Here is an 18,798-nt window from a genome sequence, read left to right as displayed (position 1 = left end):
GCAAGAAGAAGAATAGATGGAAGGAAGGAAAATGGAAGAGCAAAGGAAGAAAGGAAAGGAGGAAGAAAATAGGGAAGGAAGAAGCAAAGGAGGGAAGGAAGAAAGAAGGGAAAGAAGGAAGAAAGAGAAAGGAAGAAAGATATTATGAAGAGTTTGAATGTGAGGTTGAGCTGATTAGAAACTCCAAACTTCACCTGCGCAAGAATGTCCTCTATCACATACCTGCCAAATGCATATCCAGTTTTTGCTTGAAAACCTCTAGTGAAGGGGACCTTACTACTTCCCAAGGAATATACAAGGCCTATAATACTCTATAATGCCTATAATTCCCTTAATAAAAGGATTTATTCTGTGAAGTTTGGATCCAGTTAAAGAGTTAAACTTGAGAACCTAGAGGGCCACATGTGGCTTCCAGGCCAAAGGTTCCCCACCCATGAATAGGCGCAAGATGACTTTTTAAGGAGATTCACTGCTAGCTTAGAAGGCTCAGTCACTGGCTGTGGATTTAAATAGTATAAGAGCAGCTTTCTAACTGTATGACTTCAAGCAAGGCACTCCAGCTCTATGGGCCTCAGTTTCCTTGTCTATAAGACAAAGGGCTTAGAGAGGGTTGCAAAGAGTGCAGCCAAATGTCTTGAGTAGTAAGTGAGAGAGAGAAAACTTGAAAAACTCAGAAAATAACTTGCTCAATTAGACAACCTGATGTTTCTATAGTGGGGGAAGAGGAGGAAATTGACTTTTCTTTTAAAAAGTTAAAACTTAAGATTTCATGCTTTGCTCTGACTGACACATAAGTAGGGTTGGAGACACAGCTCTGGGAGGGGGTGTCTTATTACATACAGAGCACAAAAAAACCTGGCAATTTGATCAGTTGGGGTGATGGAATTATTCTGACTATATACACACACACACACACACACACACACACATATATATATATTATATGTATATGTATATACACACATGCATATATATATATACATATTTTATTCCCAGTTACCATAGTAAGATTGGAATGGGCAGCTGACAGTCATTTAGCTGCTGGGGGTAGCAAACCTGGGGAATAAAAGGTTTGGTTAAGTTTGACTGAATGGAGTTCCCCATGGAGTGACTGATGACAGGTGGTAATTTTTCATCAATCACACCTCCAGGTACTATTTGAAAAACCAACGAGCCCCTACTGATTTTAAAAACTTCCTGTGTGGGTTTTTGCTATTAGCTAGGCAGGACAATTTTTGAAAGACAGTAGGAAAGAAAATGGCAGTTTCTTGGAGTGAGTTTAGGCAGAGGGGAAACTGACTGACAGGCTATGTTTTAAGAGAACGAGGAAAGCACCTGTATCTCCCAGGCCTAGTCCATTTAATAAAGCTGCCTCCTGAATCCATCCTGGCACCAACATTCTGGTCACTTTGGCCAAGGAAATTTAAAAAAAAGTGTGTGTGGGGTGGCATGAAGATATTGTACATGTGTGGCTTAGGAGTCAGGACCCATTCAATCAGCTTCCTGAAGAAGTCCATAATTCGCTTTTCCCCTTTTGGCCGGGTCGCTCAATCTTCTCTCTGTGTGGGAGACTTGTTGGCTGCAGATGCTGACAGATCTTGGGAAGCTTTTTGATTCTCCTTCCTTCCTGTTTGTGGCATCAGATTTAATGAGCTCTGATTCCTCTGCCTCCGTTCTGTTGTAATAGTTGGGTCTGATGAGTACTGTTCATTTCCAACTCTGGATGTCTGTCTCAGAGCACCACAAAGGCAAGGAATTCTGGAGAAATGATTTTGAGGGAAAATAGGACTCAGACGAAGGGACCAACCTAAGAAGACTACCTTAAATCTCCCAAGGAAGTAAGGAGAGAGAGACTCTCAACCAGAATAGTGGAATGAGAGCAATACGTTGCATGAAAGACGCCTTGAAAAAAAATGGAGAAGGTCGTGGTCACAAAGGCAGGTTGAATCGAGGATAACACTGACAGGTACTCTGGGATATTGATTTGGTCTCGCCCTCTGTCTTCAAACTGGACTGTAGTCTAATTGTCCCTTTCTCTCTGTTTACTCTTGTATGTAAATGAGATATCCAGATATATGAAGTCCATCTGCTGCCCAGTTCTTTTCGTGCCTTTTAATGTGTCCCGCTGTCAGACACTGTTTTGCTCTTTTCTATGAAATCATGCCTTGTTTATTTTCTGTTTAGTTGTGTGCTTGAGATCTTTGCACTTATTTTTATGTGTTGGGAATCCAGTATGAATCCACTAGATGGACTCTACTTAAAATCCTGGAAAACTATGGGGAAAGTTGAGAAGTAAGGAATGGCTTCCATGTAAAGGAGGGAACTCAACTTACTAGAGTAGTTAGGAGGGTTATAACATATGTGGTTGATTTAGTTGATGTCTAGTTTTCAAGCTAAAAAATGAAAATGAATTTTATTTCCTGGGCCTCGCATGAGTCAAAGTATCATAGACTTGGAACTTAGAGGTTGTCTGGTCTCTACTTTCCCTTCCTCCACAAGATGAGATGTGTCATACTCTATAGGGGATCTTTATGTTACCCCTTGCAGTTTCTTGGAGTGAGTTTAGGCCAAGACTGGGGACCTCACCGAGGATCAGATAAGTTAATATTTGTAAAGCTCTTAGCACAGTGCCTGACACACAGTAGGTACTATATAAATGCTCCCCACCCCCCAGCTCCAGAAAGACTCTTTTTTTGTTACACCGCTCTATGAATGAGGTGGGCTTTGAATTGGAGAAAGCTGTAAGGAGGCTGAGCTGCTGAAAAAGAAGTTTACTGCTTTCCCTCTCCACTTAACTTCCTTTCTCCAAGCCTGGCTTTGAGTAACTGCCAAACTTCCTAGCACTGTTTGCTTTGACAGGAATGAAATCTTTTTCTCAAGTTATTTTTCTGTCTTAGTTTATTGGAATCGAATGTCAGGGATGGAAGGAACAGAGATCTTGTAAACCACTGGGGAACACCAAGGGAGATTGTATCAAGTATGTATTAACATAGGATCCTCAGCTTGATTCTGATGGTTATTAGTGACAATTATGATAATGCCCCATGTGTTTATGTGACCCCTGGAGACTGCCTGCCGTTATATTTTCCAGTGATTTCATCATGTCTGGAAGTATGAAATCTATCAGATGTAGTCACCAACAAAAGTAAGATCCCCGTATGTAGGTACAATTGAAAACAGTTCCTCACTTTAGAAAGGATGAAGGAATGTGGGCAAGGCTGGAGCCATGCATAGGCCAAGGAGATAACTGACTAAAAGATGTGATTGGAGGGAATTGGATCAAGAAGACTATAGATTAAAAATAAAAACTAAAATGAGAAATAATAAAAAATAAAAACTCTCTTGAAGCCTGAAAGTCAATTAAAAGATATTCCCAACACCTAGTAGAGTGCTTAATGCCATAGTGGATTCTTAAAAAGACCTGTTTATTAATGGCCCCCTTCTCCTGTTGATGATTCCTTCCTTGGACCTTAATTTTGAGGAAGGGCCCAGAGCAGCCATTCTTCATTATCTGTGTTTCATCATCATGCCTTAGCTACTTTCTCCCTCCTCCAATGACCCTCAATTCTCCCATTGGCTAATTCTTACTTCTAATTTCCTCCATTTTGAGGAAGGGCCCAGAACAGCCACCTTTCACTCTGGGGACTTCATCACCATCCCCCTTCCTGAGTATCTCCCACATTCAACACATTTTCAGCTCCCTTTTAGTTATCATATTGTATTGTCCCATTATCATATAAGCACCTTGTGGGCAGAGACTATCTCTTTTTGCCTGTATTTGTATTTCTAGCACTTAGCACAGTGTCCAGCATGTAAGACGTGCTTAATTAATGCTTCTTGACTTGAATAATTAATTTGATTCTTCAATTCATTTCAGAAAAAGTCCTCAACTTGGAGTTAGCAAACCTCTCTGATCATGTTTCCTCATCTATGAATGTCATAATATTTGCCTTAATATCTCATTACTGTGTGATGATAGCCAAATCTCTCTTTGAACCTTAGATTCCTCATCTACAAAACAAGCTGTTACAACCTATGCTAAAGGATTGTTGTGAGTAAAGTGCCGTCTACATTTTGAAGCATGGCATAAATTTAAGTTATAATAATTATTATTAGCACTATCATCATAATTATTATTCTTATTGATCAAGCACCTGTTGATATGCAAAGCATTGTACTGGCTACTTGGAGAAATGTGAAAATAAATAACCCGTGGGAGATGATACATGTATACAAATGAAGGAAAAGGAAAAATGAGCAAGCATTTATTAAGTGACTACAGTATACTAAGCACTGTGCCAAGCACTTTACAAATAGTATTTCATTTTTGGGATCATGATAAAAGATGCTATGAGCTTTTAGTAGGAAGGAATTACTTCTGTCTGAACAGGTAAGGGGAAATTTCATGGAAAACAACCACAAAAATATTTGACCTGGGAATAAAAAGATGGATAAATAAAAGGATGAATAAAAGTATTTAAACAAATGGAGATGGTCCAATAAAGGCTTTGGATTTAAGGGATGACTTGAGCAAATGTACTCAGGTAGGAAAGCTCAAGAAATTTTTGGGAAAAATTGAATAGATCACTTAGGGAGGAGTGTGGTAGCTATTAGAGTACCAGAAACAACTGAGGTTCCAGGACTTAGAGAGACTTTATGACTGGATATAGTAATTTTGGATAACTAAAACTTACCACAACTATCATGGATATTACTGTACCCTTTGAAAATAGATACTCTACCTTATAATCAGCTTGAGCTGGTGAAATTGAGAAATATCAGATAGTTTGTCAGCATCTGGCTCAAGAAGGCTGTAGGGTATATTGTGATGCATTGATAGTTGGGGATCTGGGAGGATGGGTGCCAACTTGTGACACAATGTTATCCTAATCACAGGTAGCTCTATGTATACAGACTTGAAGAAACTGATAGTGTGGGATTCCATTAGATGGAGCAGGGATATATACATAGAGCAGTTGGGTAAAGCAGCATAAAGAATGAACTTTTAGAGAAAAGTATATAGAGAAACAGTTGTAATTTTAATCTTGAATAGAATGTTGGTATTATGCAATGCTTTATTGTGTTTTTCCTTTATTCTATTATTATTTATGTGTACTAGATATGCATTTCAATTTTATATATTTATTCATTTTATTATGATCAGATGTCTATTAAATTTTTGCAAGGAATTATTATATGGCAAAAATACCTGTAAGTCTGTGCACTTTAAATTGGCTAGAGGTAAAGTATCTGAAGTAGTAGGAGGTCATGTTGGATGGGAGAGTTGGAGTCAGATCATATGGGGCTTTGAATTTCAGATTGCATTGAGGCTTTTATGCGGTAGGCAAATGAGGAATCATTCAATGTTTTGAGCAACAGAGGGGTAGGATAAGACTAGTGAAGTAGGAAGAGAAATTGGGCACCTGTGTGTGAGGAAAATTGGAAGGGGAGAGACTGGAGAATTAAAGATGTGTTTGGATACTCTTATCATAATCTAGGTATCAGAAAAAATGTAGGCCCAAACTAGGGTGGGGGCAATGAAACTTGAAAAGCTTACTCTTCTGTTAAAATTCAAATGCCATTGGAGGGGGATAATGACTTTAACCATCTACAGAGAATACTTTTTAGCAACCAAGAACAAATGTCCAAGTCAGGCTACAGTTAGGCAAGAGGAGAAATGAGGCTGAAAATGGATCCAGTGGCGGCCAAACACAAATTCTCTGTCTGTCTGTCTGTCTGTCTGTCTCTCTCTTCTCTGTCTCTTTCTCTCTCCTCCCCCCTCTTGTCAGTTTTATATAAGACATGCCCTGAGGGACAAGGAGTTGCAGAGGAAGGGTATTGGATTTAGAGTCAGTAGTCCCGGGTTCAAATTTTAGTTCTGCTTAAGATTTTTATGATCTTGGGCAATTAAATAACCTCTCTGGGCCTCAATTTCCTCACCTATAAAAAATGAGAGAATTGAAATCCTTGGCCTCTGAAATCTCTTCTAACTTGGATTCTATGATCTTTTGGAATCCAAAAAAGATTCTAAAAGCCTTTGATGTGTTGGCCAAAAGGAACAGCATCAGGAGGCATCTGCGATTCTATTCAGATCTGGCTTACACCTTGGTCTCTTAGTTTAACAAGGGAGGGGAGTGTAGTTTACATGAAATTGGACAGAAAGCAATTTCCCTGCCTGGAATGTCTCCAATCCTCAAAGAACCTGCTGGAATGAGCTTCAAACTTTGAAGTGAGTGGTGAGGCTGCTGCTATGAATCACGTACTGAACCTTCAGGTCTTTGCTAGTCCTAGCGCAGGTACAGAAATAAGCATTATCTTCAGTTCAAGTTGAGGATGAAACTGGACTGGGTCCCAGAATCTGTCTCAGATTCTCTATTCACACACCTTCCTCTTCAGAAGGCAGAGAAGTTGATGATTGTTCCATTATCAAAGTGAGAAAGATTGTATTCAATGCAAAATAGTCACCTTCATTGCATTCCTATTTTGGAGTAGGGTAGCTTTAGTATCTGCATGATGTAATGAAGAATTTTTATTTGGAGGATCTGGGTTCAAATCTTGGCTCTGCCCCTTACTACCTATGTAACCTTAACTTTTTGGGGCCTCAGTGTCCTCGTCAGTAATATCAGGGGGTGGGACCAGATGTCCCTATCAGCTATAAATTTATTATTCTCAACTTATTTCCAGAACCCGTGAATTCATAAGTGTTCATATTCCCTTCATCAATGCAAACTTATAGCCTTCTTTAACTTAAATTACAAGTATTCTTAACCTAGAGTCTGTGAACTTGTTTTTAAATGCATTTTAATAACTATATTTCAATATTATTTGCTTTCTTTGCAACCCTACGCATTTATATATTTAAAAACATAATTCTGAGAAGTGGTCCTTGGGAGTCATCAGACTTGCCAAAGCTTAAGTATCCCTGACTTAGAAGTTGGTCTCCATGGCTTCCTTTATTTTTTCCCACCTCCTGCCACCTCAATCATCCCCTGTTGACCCATGTTTTCCTGAGGCTCTCTGAATTCAGCTGGGCTGGATCACACTTGATGAAGGCCTTCCTGGAGCTCTTTGCCAGACAGATGGACAAATTCTATGCTTTGCCAAGCATTGCTTTTCAGAGCTCAAGGTCAAATCTAGACCACTCTGAAACACCTGTGCAGGACTTAGGTGCAGAGGATAGGGGGAAAAAAGAAAGTGACTTGCCTATTTGCAGGTCATTTCTTCACTTTCCATTTATTCATTTATCCAGTCATTCATACATTCATTGAACACCTATCATGAAGGCCCTATGCTAGGTATTTAGGAGAGACACTAAGGTAGGGAAGAAGAAATGACATATTTTGGAGCTTACAGTCACAGAGTTGGAGCTGGAAGAGAGATCAGAGGTAAACTGTTCTCACCCCTACCTCAACAGAAATCACCTCTACCATGTCCCTGACAAATGCTCATGCAAACCCTGCTTAAAAGCTTCCACTCAAGAGAGACCCAAGGGGCAGCTAGATGGTGCAGTTGATAGGGCACCAGTCCTGGAGTCAGGAGGATCTGAGTTCAAATCCAGCCTCAGACACATGACACTTATTAGATATGTGACCCTGAACAAGTCACTTGACCCCAATTGCCTTGCAAAAAAAAAAAAAGATAAAAAAGAGGAACTCAAGGCACCTCTTTCCATTTCTGGGCATCCTTGAGTATTAGGTTGTTTTTCCTCTTGTGGAACTTGGCTTTACCTCTCATAGTCCTATTCTCTTCAAAAACAACCAAGCAACAGCAACCAATACGTTATCACACTGTATTGTCACACTCCTTATTAGTCAAAGTTGGCCCTATAAATGACTTTTGGCAATTTTCAAAAATCAAATCCACCCACATTGACCTGTCACTGCTGAGGACATTTTAGTTGGGGAGGTAAAGCTTGTGCACAAATAAACATATATAGCAAAAAAAGTAATGAGTCCCATGAGGGAAGAATAAATCAAATACCGTGAGAGCTAGGGCAGAGGCAATCACCTCTGATTTGGGGGAAGTAAGAAGGATTCATACTAGAGTCAGTACCTGAACTTTGCCACCAAGTCAGGATGGGGAGGATTTTGACAGATTAAGAGAGTAGGGAGGTCATTCTAACACACAGGGTCATTATGGTTTCTTTCCATTGGCTCTCTCCAAAGTCCTTTCCTAGGACTTAAGAGCCAGTGGTTGCTTTATAAAGGCAGTCTCGCTAGAGTACTGGACTCAGAGTCAAGAGAAACTGGTCTCCTGCTAGCAGTGTTACTAATTAGTTCTGGATCTTAGTTTTTCTAAACATAAAATGAAGATCATAATATCTACAGTACCTGCTTCTTAGAATATTGTGAGGCTCATTGAGATAATGTATGTATAATTCTCTGCCACAGCTAGGTGGCACAGCAGATAGAATTCTAGGTCAGGAGTCAGGAAGACTCCTTTTTCCTGAGTTCAAATCCAGCCTCAGACACTACCTCTGTGACCCTGGGCAAGTTATTTAACCCTGTTTACCTCAGTTTCCTCATCTGTAAAATGAGCTGGAGAAGGAAATGGCAAACTATTCTAGTATCTTTGCCAAGAAAACTCCCAGAGGAGTCACAAGAGTCCAACACAACTGAAAAACAACTAAACAACAAAAAATAGCATTTTGTCTCTGCCTGTCCAGGGCTGAAACAATGATGGTGTGAGGAGCGGAGGTGGAACAGAGCAATTCCTGATGATCCTAGCATAGAAAAAAAGTTAAGAACTCTTCTCCCCTCCTCTGGAGTCAGAGTGAATCTTGTGTTGGCAAAAGGGAGAGGTCACTCAATAAGATAAATGGACTCTATCTTTTGTGGCACTCTCCCTTTCTTTGACCTTATTATTCAAAATGGAGAGTGTTACCCATCTATGCAGAAGATCTAGGAAAGGGGAAGACATGATAAGGTATGTATGCATATATGTGATTACAACATGCTTAGTCATTTGAATGTATGAATGCATACGGAAGTCAGTGACCTGAGAAAGTGAAATACTACAAGAGATGAGGGCTCTTAGCTGATTGTAAATAAAATATTTAATATTTAATATGTAGAACAATAGCCCATTTTGTATCCTAGGTAAAACTGGAACTTGGGCAGTGAAGTAAAAGGATTTCTTGAAATATAGCTCTGAAAAATGAGGTTTTGATAAAGCCCATAAATATTCAAATGGAGCTACTTGACTGTACTTCAAAACCAAATCACTCTGTCTCTCTGGGATTGGTGAATAATAGGTCTCAGCCCAAGTCTTGCTTGCTCATTGTTTGGGTTTTGATGGCTCAGAGTGAATGTTAATAGTGATTGTTTCTGTTCTGGCCAGAAACTGAGGGTCTTCCCTTCCCAGATTGATTCTTTTGTAAACGCGAACTAGGCCACCTTTTGCCTCAATTCCTACCTAGTCTTTATTCCTGGAATGGGTGTTGCCTCAGTGGAGACCTGGGAAAGATCTTAGCTTGAATGTCTTTCATTGCATCCAGAGCCATTGCCAGTTGTTCTGACCTATGCTTGTCACTGGGCTCTGATGACTCTGGAGAAGAGAGTGAAGCTGATGACTTTGCACATCTCTGCCTCATTTAAATTTCAATTCACTTGCAAGTCATGACATCACTCTCATGATGTCTTTGGTCCTCTTCAAGAACAAAGGACAAACAACAACAGTACAATAATTGCTTGGCCTAGGGAGTAGGGGATGAGGCAACCAAGCCATCTGTGGACTAATATCCTTTAGAAATATTAAAACCTCTTATGAAAAGGCTATTCCTCCTTCCACACACCAGAAAGTACATGACAAATCTTGGGGTAGTGCCCCAACTACAGTGCCACTTAGTGGGTAAATCAGATATACTTAGCTAAATAAATTTCCTTGCTGGATAATTAACACTACGTGTCACTAGATGTTGTCTTCTTGTGGGCTTAAAGAAGACAGTTCTTAAGCTACTCCAATAAAGGGGTCCATGTGGAGGCTCATGCTTTGTAAGCTTTAAAACGTGATGTAAATGTCACTTCTTATTTATTCACTTCTTTTCTCCAGTCCTGTCCTTTGGTTCAGTCTTGTGCCTTGCGGCTGCCATCCTAAAGAACTATAAATACTCTTATTTCTACCCTCAAATCCAAAGTCTTGTTTTCTTCCCTCTTTAACTTTCTTCCTTTTCATCGTCCATGTATCTATGATAAGAACATTCTCATGAATAAAGCCACTTCCCATTCATTCATCTGACAAACACTTAAGAACTTACTCTAGGAAATGCACTGTGCTAGGCACTAGGGACTATCAAAAGCTAAGAAGATACAGTCTTTTCCTAGAAGGTGCTTCCTTGAAGGAATCCACTGCCAAAGAAGAAGTGACTTTAATTTGTAATTTTGTTTTTTCCTTTCCCTGTTCTTTTCTGAGTTATTATCATCACATTTTTTTCTATATCAACTGGAAAACAATTGTCCATTTCTACATCACCCCCTATCACTGAGGAAGAAATGCTGCCCTGATCCCCACGGGAATTCAAATCCTGGCTCAGTCATGCAGTAAACTCAATCTTAATTCTTGTGCCTCCATCAAGATGGCTTAAAGCTATTTCTTGGGCACTCATATTCCTGGAGTTATCCTAAGGATGCTAAAGCCTTACTGGATGTTGGGGAGTAGTGTATTTTAGTAAATTCCTACATCATCTGGGGACCACATGAGGCCCTTTTCCCTCAAAGCATATTAAGGGATATAGGAGTGTAGGATTGGGGTACTCAGTAGACATGACCTACTATAGATAAAAGCCAGAGTCATCACAGGTTTTCAAATAATTTACAGGTAACCATTTGAAAAAAGGATTATACTTATTGAGCTTGGCTCTCTAACAGTCAGTCAGTCAATAAGCATTTTTTAAGTGCCAACTATGTGCCAGCCACTGAGCTAAGCACTGGGGATAAAAAAGGGCAAAAGACAATCCCTGCTCTCAAGAAGCTCGCAGTCTAATGGGAGGGACAACATCCAAACAACGATGTACAAACAATTTACATACAGAATAAATTGAAAATAATCAACAGAGGAAAGGCACTAAAATTAAGAGGATTGGGAAAGGCTCCTTTTATAAGGTGAGATTTTTAGCTGGGATTGGAAGAAATCCAGGAGGCAGAGACAAGGAAGAAGAGTATTCCAGGCATGGCATTATGTAAGTGAAAATGCCCAGAGTTGGGAGATATAGTTTTTTGTTTAAAGAGCAAGTAGATCAGTGTCACTACATGGTAGAGTACATAATGGAGAGTATAAGGTGTAAGAAGACTGGAAAGGTTGGAGATGGGGACAAATGATGAAGGATTTTGAATGCCAAACAAGGGAACAACTAGGAAAGGTGGTAGGGTATAGTCAATAGAGAATTGGCCTTGAAATCAAGATGACCTGGTTTGGATGCTGCCTGAGACCTTTGTTGTCCAACACCAAGCAAGTAATTTAACCTTTCTGGGCTTTACCTTCCTCATGTGTAAAACAGCAGGATGTAGGTGGGTGAAAGTGACCCCTGACACCTCTTCTAGCTCTATGATCCTATGACTAATGGATAGAAGTTGAAGAGAAAAGGATTTTAGCAAAATATAAGGATAATTTCCTTTTTTATTAGTGCTGCCCCCAAATAGAATGACTTACCATGGTAAAGAATGAGTTTTTCCCACTGGTCATGTTCAAATAGCTATGTGATCATTTGTCAAAGGGATTCATCTATTGGTCAGAGAGTTGTACTAGATGATCTCTAGGTACTCTTTCCAGCTTCATAATTCTGTAAGTCTCAGTCTCCTCTGCCTCTGGAGAGCCCCTGGGACTTGGCAGTTCTCCTGGCATTTAAAGGATAGGTTAGATGTCCTTGTCCCAAGTTGAATGAAGTGACTCACTGTGAATGGTCAATGTCTTGACTTCTGGGTTTGACCATATCCTACACTCCCTAAGGAATCCCCTAAGCTGAGTTCTATAACCTTCAAGTTGAAATAATGGTTTTATACAACTTTTCTACACAATGTATTATCAGCAGAAATTTAATATAAGCTAAAGAAAAAATATTTCAACTAAGCTTTTCATCAATAGAATATTTGAGACAGTCTTAGGAAATAACATGTGGCCAGTTTCTTTTCAGTGCCTCCCTCCTTTTCTCACCCTCACTATCTCTTTTGTTTTCTGCCTTTCAGCTAATGGATCTCTAAGGTCTCACCCGTCACTGGCACTATATGACTCTACGAATCTATGTCAAATAAGAATGAGTGAAGGATATATTGGTTCTCTGTCTAACGGATGATGCAACTAAAAAAGACTAGAGAGCAAAAATGACAGCTAAAACATTGGAACGTCCATCCAAATTGGCTCCATCATAAATATGTGTAACTGAGGTACACATTTTCATAATGATAATGAAAAACATAATTGTTGTGATGAATTTTCAGTTTGGAAGCAAGGATAGCTATCACCGGGAATGTGGAACTCAATTATAAATGAATTGCTTTGTAATTATAAATTGCCAAATACAGTAATTATTGTAGCAGGACCACAGTAATTAGTTTATGGACACATTCTAGAATCTTGTAATGCTTCCCAATCAAAGAAAAATATCACTGGCTCTATCCAGCCACATGGACTTTGGGTCAAATGCTTTCCTGAAGATCTGCATTGAATGTGACCTCTGACATTGCAGCCAAATTCGTCCACACCATGACAGAGTTTCCAAGTTACCCTTCACAGCTAATGCCAGAAATTTTTGGTTCAGGAAGATGAGGAGATAACACACTGCAGGTAAGTTCTAGACAAAACAATTTGGTTGCTGAGTCTGTGATTTAGGAATTTAAAATGAATATGAAGAAAGACAACCTCTGCTAACATCCTCTTGTGATGGGTTACTGTGGCTCAGAGGTGATGCTGAGTTCTTGAGGACTATGACAAAGTTAACATGTCCCACTGGGGTAGGAAGGCTTAGAATACAAGCCCAGGGGTAAATAAATGTGTAGCACCTCTGTAGCCTTCTTTTCACATCTGGAGTTCCTATGATAACCCAAGGTAAAGGATCGGTATGGGTTGACAGCTATAAAAAAAGAAAAGTTTCTATGAGATCCCACCATAGTATATACTTTTTCTCTAGTTGATCAGGAGATAAAACTACTTGATGACTATTTCCAGGTTTTTTTTTTCAATACAAGAAGCATGACTATGAATATTTTGGAACATATTTTTAGAAATGACTTTTTTTGCACTGTTTTATTGGTACCTTCTGTTTTTAAAACACCTACATTTCTGACTATATTCTTCTTTCTTTTTTACTACTGGTGATCCATCCCATGTAACAAATTATTTAAAAGAGTAATTCCAAAAAAGTAATTGCTCATCAATTGTGCATGTACAATGTACATGTACATTGTAAATGTATAATGCTCCACAGCCATAGCTCCCCACCTCTTCAAAGAAGGGAGGTAAGTGTATTTACTCATCTTTTCTCTGGGGCCAAGCTTGGTCAGTATAATTAATGTCCAGTTACATTTTTTGTTCTTTCCATTTGTATTGTTGTAATCAGTGTGTATATTCTTTTCCTCCTTTGGCTTTGCTTCATATGTTTTCCTGTCCTTATCCAAATTCTACACATAAATAATTTCTATAATGTTGTATTATTCTACTACATTCATCTTTCACATTTGTTGAGCCATTTTCCAATCAATGGGCATCTACTTTGTTTCTAGTTCTTTGTTACCACCAAAAAATCACTGCTAGAAATAATTGTGGTGTTTATGGGACCTTCCTATCATAGATCTCCTTGTCCTAACAGTGGGATTTCCAACTCAAAGGATATGAAGCTTTAGGCACTTTCTCAACATGATTGCAAATTTCTTTCCAGAATGATTGGATCAATTCACATTAGTGTATTATGTGAGGGACTGTCTGATGTTGGCAGCTGCCAGTTGGGTGCTGTGGCATGGGTAAGGTAAGATCTGGGTATTTTGGAAGTCGAGGCAGGGACTGTGGTAGGCAGAGTCGTGTGTACTGGGATGGGCTGGATACGGAGAAGCCATGAGGCAATTGGGCAGTGCTCTGTGACATAAGCTGGGTGCAAGGAAGTAGCCGAGCCTGAGCTCCTGAGGCAAGGGGCGGTGCCACGTGGGAGTGGGATGGCAGAGGACTGAGTTCCCTCTGCTTAGTCCCCTCCCTATATGCAACGTCATCCCCAGATGCCTCTTGTGACCTTCCTGACCTTGTGCAGCACTGACCCAGTCCCCTCCTGAGTCTGACTTCCTAGGTCACGTACTCTTGTCTATGCGTCAATCCCAGATGCCTCCTTCCTGTATCCAATCCTGGCCTCCTACGTCACTCCCTCCCCCTTGGTGTGCTAAACTCAGACAGCCCCTTCCGGTATCTGACCCTACAATCATTGGCTAGTAGCAGGCTGGGGAGGAGGGGCTAAGTAGGTACTTAGGAACAAGCGTGGTCAGAACACACGTGCGCTCTCCCCTGGCTCCTGCTCTGTTGCTCTGGCCTTGCTGCTTGGGCTTGCTATGATGGTTTGCTGTGTTGGCCTCTGAATAAAACTCTGGTGTTGGTGCCTTCCCATGGCTTGTCTCTGTGTGGTGATCCGGCTGAGGACCGAAGACCCGGGAATGGGTAAGACTCTGGCGGTGCACTTCTTTTAAGAGAAGTGGGTACTGGCGCACGACTGGCAGAGGGTCAGCGTGCGGCCAGTATAGTATTAGCAAGAACCTTTTTTTCTATCTTTGACTTTCCTGGGGCACATGAAGAGTACTGGCATCTTAGGGATAAAGGTTATGAATCAATGATTCCAAATTGTTTTCTAGAATGGTTGGGACAATTCATTGTGTATTTGTGTATCTGTTTTCCCCACAGCATTTCCAACCATGATATTTTCATCTTTTGTCATCTTTTTAACCTTGTTTTTAAAAACCACTTTATTTGCCGAGAGAATCATATTTATTCCCTATTAAGGAAAGTTCCCATAATAATGACTTGATTCACAGAATATTTCTTGGGCACAGAGAAATGGTTGTTGCTAACATTTTATCAAAGAAATGATATTTTCTTAGTATGTTTTCCAAATCTCTGTAGTTATGGAGAAACATTGAGAAGTTGTCTAGAAGCCAAAAAAGAGATGGGTTCATTCATCCTAGTTACTTCTGCACATAGAAATATAGGGAAGAGCTAAAAAGTTAATAGGTTAAAAAGGGTAGATCTAGTGCCACAGGATCTATGCATTTTTAAAGAAAGATTCTTCTATATTAAAGTCTGTAAGTGGAAGCATTACCTGGTTCAGTGGGAAGAGCGTCAATCTTGGAGTGAGAGTCTAAGTTAGAGTTCCATTTATAGCATTTATCACTTGTGTGACCCTGGACAAGCAAATCATATCTGTCCACCAGTTTTCACACCTATAAATTAGAAATAATGATAATAATTGTACAACTTACCTCAAGAAGATGTAAGGAAAGTGCTTTATAAACCTTAAAGCTCTCTAGAAACAGGTATATTATTATTGTTATTGTTATTTTTATTATTTTAGAGAAAAGTGTCTCAGGAATGGGGTGGTCTTCCCTTCAAACATGGCCCAGGACTCCCCAGACTTCCTCTTTATCTCTGCCTTGTGGCCTCCTCACATTGGCAACGCCTACATTCCTATGGCCTCCAGTTGATGAGTTCCTCCCTAGTGTTCCTGATTCTAAGTCCAGTGCTCTATCCACTGTGCTGCCTAGCAGCCCTATATCTTGCCACTGGACCCAGATTGCTCTGGAGGAGAAAGTGAGGCTGGTGACTTTGCACAGCCCTCCCTCACTTAGATCCAATTCACTTACAAGTCATGGCATCACCTTCCTGATGTCATGGTCCTCTTCAAGAATGAAGGATAAACCACAACCTTCTCTAGAACCTCCATTTGAGGAAATACCCACCATAGTCATACTCACCTCAAACCCAGGCCAGTTCATGATTTCCTGGACTACTTTTCCACATCCATCTTATTCTGCAATGCATCCATTCCAACATCCTCCTTCTTTTTAAAATCCTCCTTTATTAGTATGCAGACCCATTGAGAGTAGGGACTGTCATTCTTTTGGCTTCTATTTATATTCCCAGTGCTTAGCACAGTGCCAGGAATATAGCAATTACTTAATTAGAGCTTTAGCTGTCTTTTCTGATATGAGCTTTATATGTCTTATCTGATATGAGCCAGGTTCTCAGGTTACATCAGTTTTAGAGATGTGAGGCAGGTAGGTGGCACAGTGAATAAATTGCTGGGCCTAGAGTGAGGAAGACTTGAATTCAAATCTAGTCACAGACATTTACTAACTGTGTGACTCTGAGCAAGTCACTTAATTTCTATCTGCCTCAGTCTCCTCAACTGTAAAGTAGGGATAATAGTAGCACCTACCTCATAGGGTTTTTGTGAGGATCAAATAAGATAATATTTATAAAGAATTTAGCATAGTGCCTGACATATAGTAGGTGCTTAATAAATGCTTGTTTTTTTCACCTGGGGGAAAAAGTGAAAAAAATTGGGGAGAAAAAAAGTGTTTTACTTATTATTTGTTTTGATTTATTATCCCCCTTCGAAAAACAATGACAAAAAACTCCAACCAACCAAATGAACTGGGAATAAAGTAATACCAATTGACTGGGGAAAGACTGAAGAATGTCTAGTGAATGTAATGAATTATCTTTGCATATAGGGCAATGGGAATATGAAGGATTCTGAGAGAGAATGAAGTAGAGCCATATGTAGAAGGATTATGATAATGTGAAAGACTGCAGCACTAAAGAATAGGAGAGCTCAGATCAGTGCCTCCTCTAGGTTACAAAGAACTGGTGAGGAGCCCCAGCTTTTCCTCTGGGCAGAGAGGGAGTCTAGCTGTGGTTTAAGGCATGTGTCCTCGGTCATAGTCAATAAACTGATTTGTTTCAAGGGAGGAGTTCTTTGGGGAGGGGAAGTATTGCTAGTAACAATGATATAAAAAGAAGCATTAAATCTTTTAAAAAGGTCTTTCCCAGTGTTTTTCTCTATTTGAGATCAAGAACCAGGTAACTGTACTCCCAAGTTTCCTCCTGATAAGTTTTGGTGTCAGGAATATAAATTGGCAAATAAGCAAACAAGTAAATAAATCAGTGAAGTAAATAAATGAATCAATTAACAAATAAATACATAAATATTTTAAAATATTTTCCTTAATTTTTCTTGTCTTCCAAGGCATTTCTATCTCCAAATACGGTACCATGATAATTTTATGAATAAATAAAATCATTCAATGGAAAAAGCATAGTATTTGAAGTTAGAGGAGCTGGGTTCAGCTCTCCTCTCTGTCACGTTACATATATGACTTGGGGCATGCCGCTTCACCTTTATGGGACTCTGTTTCCTCATTTACAAACCAAGAGGCTAGGAATAGATGGCCTTTAAAGTCCGCCCCTGGTCTAAGTCTATTGTTATTTTCCTAACTGATGATGTATTTTATCTCTGTAAGAGGAAGGAGAAAAAAAATAGAGTCACATCCCAATGATTTTTAAAGGCTTTCTGTAAACATTCTGTCACTGGTGTTTCTAAGGGAGTGTTTGTATTTAATTTTAAAAAAAAGGCATAGACATATACAGTTAAAACCTGTAGTCCTGGTAGTTGTTGAGATGTCAGTCATGTCAGACAAATGGTTACTGCAGACATGCTCAATCCTTTATGGTCCTGGAAAAGGCAATTTACTTCACATAAATACTTTATTTCCAAGGTGGTGTTTGTCTAGAGTGGGTTTGACATAACATCAGGCCAAGAGGGATTAGTTCCATGTTCAGTACATCCAGCATTGCTAACAACCTGCTTTTTACCATTAAGGACAATTGAACCATCACACCTGAATTGTAGTACCACGGTCCTAGATGTGGTTATGGAAGAGGTAGAAATGGTACTAAAGAGAAAAAAGATGAGAAAAGCAGCTAGATTGGACTAAGGGTATATAGTAGAGATTCCTGCTGGATGAGAAACATTTGTGGGGGTGTTGAGTTACTGATATTCAAGATATCTTAAGAAAATGAGAATAACAAAGACATGGAAAAAAAGACCTCATTAATATTTAAAAAAAAAAAGACAACTGAGAGAACACCAGCAATTACTGTCTCTATGCCTACTTTACAATCTATACAAAATATTTGAATTAAGGGAATAAGTGGGGACAAGCAGACCACATATTTGCCATTTCACAATTGGCTAAAAGATGCGGAGATGTAGAGATAGATGTATCAAATCCTTTTATGTTTGTTGCTTTTTGAAAAAGCATTTGATTCAGTAGAGCAAAACACCCAAGAACCTCTCTTCCAAAGTAGTGTCCTCCATCATCCATTAAAATAATTCAAGATTCGGGGGCAGCTAGGTGGCACAGTGGATACGGCACCGGCACTGACGTCAGGAGGACCTGAGTTCAAATCTGGCCTCAGACCAAACACTTGACACTTACTAGCTATGTGACCCTGGGCAAGTCACTTAACCCCAATTGCTTAAAAAAAAAATATAATTCAAGATTCTTTGAAAGGTGTAACAACAGAAATATCTGGTTCAATGACCCTCTGATTGTAAACTATAGATAAGGCCATAAAGCAGGAGGCAATATTTTATGACATGCATTTGGATCTTTAACCTATAGAAGTTGTTTATCACTATACACAAATATATATCTGAAATAGACGTGTGTGTAAGTATATGTATCTTGTTTCTACAGAGTATTTACATGTTGTTTCTCCTTTTAGACTGTGAGCTTTTCAAAAGCAGGGACTGTTTTTTGCCTTCCTTTG

General features: G+C 39.5%; 1 long non-coding RNA gene across 1 annotated transcript in view; it reads left to right on the top strand.

Annotated features, from left to right (window-relative positions):
* The first annotated feature begins 1,692 nt into the window (after nucleotides 1-1,692).
* The window catches only part of LOC114032666, a 116,855-nt gene continuing 99,749 nt past the window's right edge, over nucleotides 1,693-18,798 (top strand). Inside the window, exons 1-2 of the long non-coding RNA XR_003567861.1 lie at nucleotides 1,693-1,966; nucleotides 12,180-12,777. This is a non-coding gene — a long non-coding RNA (uncharacterized LOC114032666). The remainder of the gene's footprint in view (nucleotides 1,967-12,179; nucleotides 12,778-18,798) is intronic.

Source organism: Vombatus ursinus, unplaced genomic scaffold (assembly GCF_900497805.2).
Source record: "Vombatus ursinus unplaced genomic scaffold, bare-nosed wombat genome assembly UNPS02005659.1, whole genome shotgun sequence".
In the NCBI taxonomy this organism is placed as follows: Eukaryota; Metazoa; Chordata; class Mammalia; order Diprotodontia; family Vombatidae; genus Vombatus; species Vombatus ursinus.
Note: the sequence above shows the minus strand (reverse complement) of the source record. Positions and strands in the feature narration are given on the sequence as shown.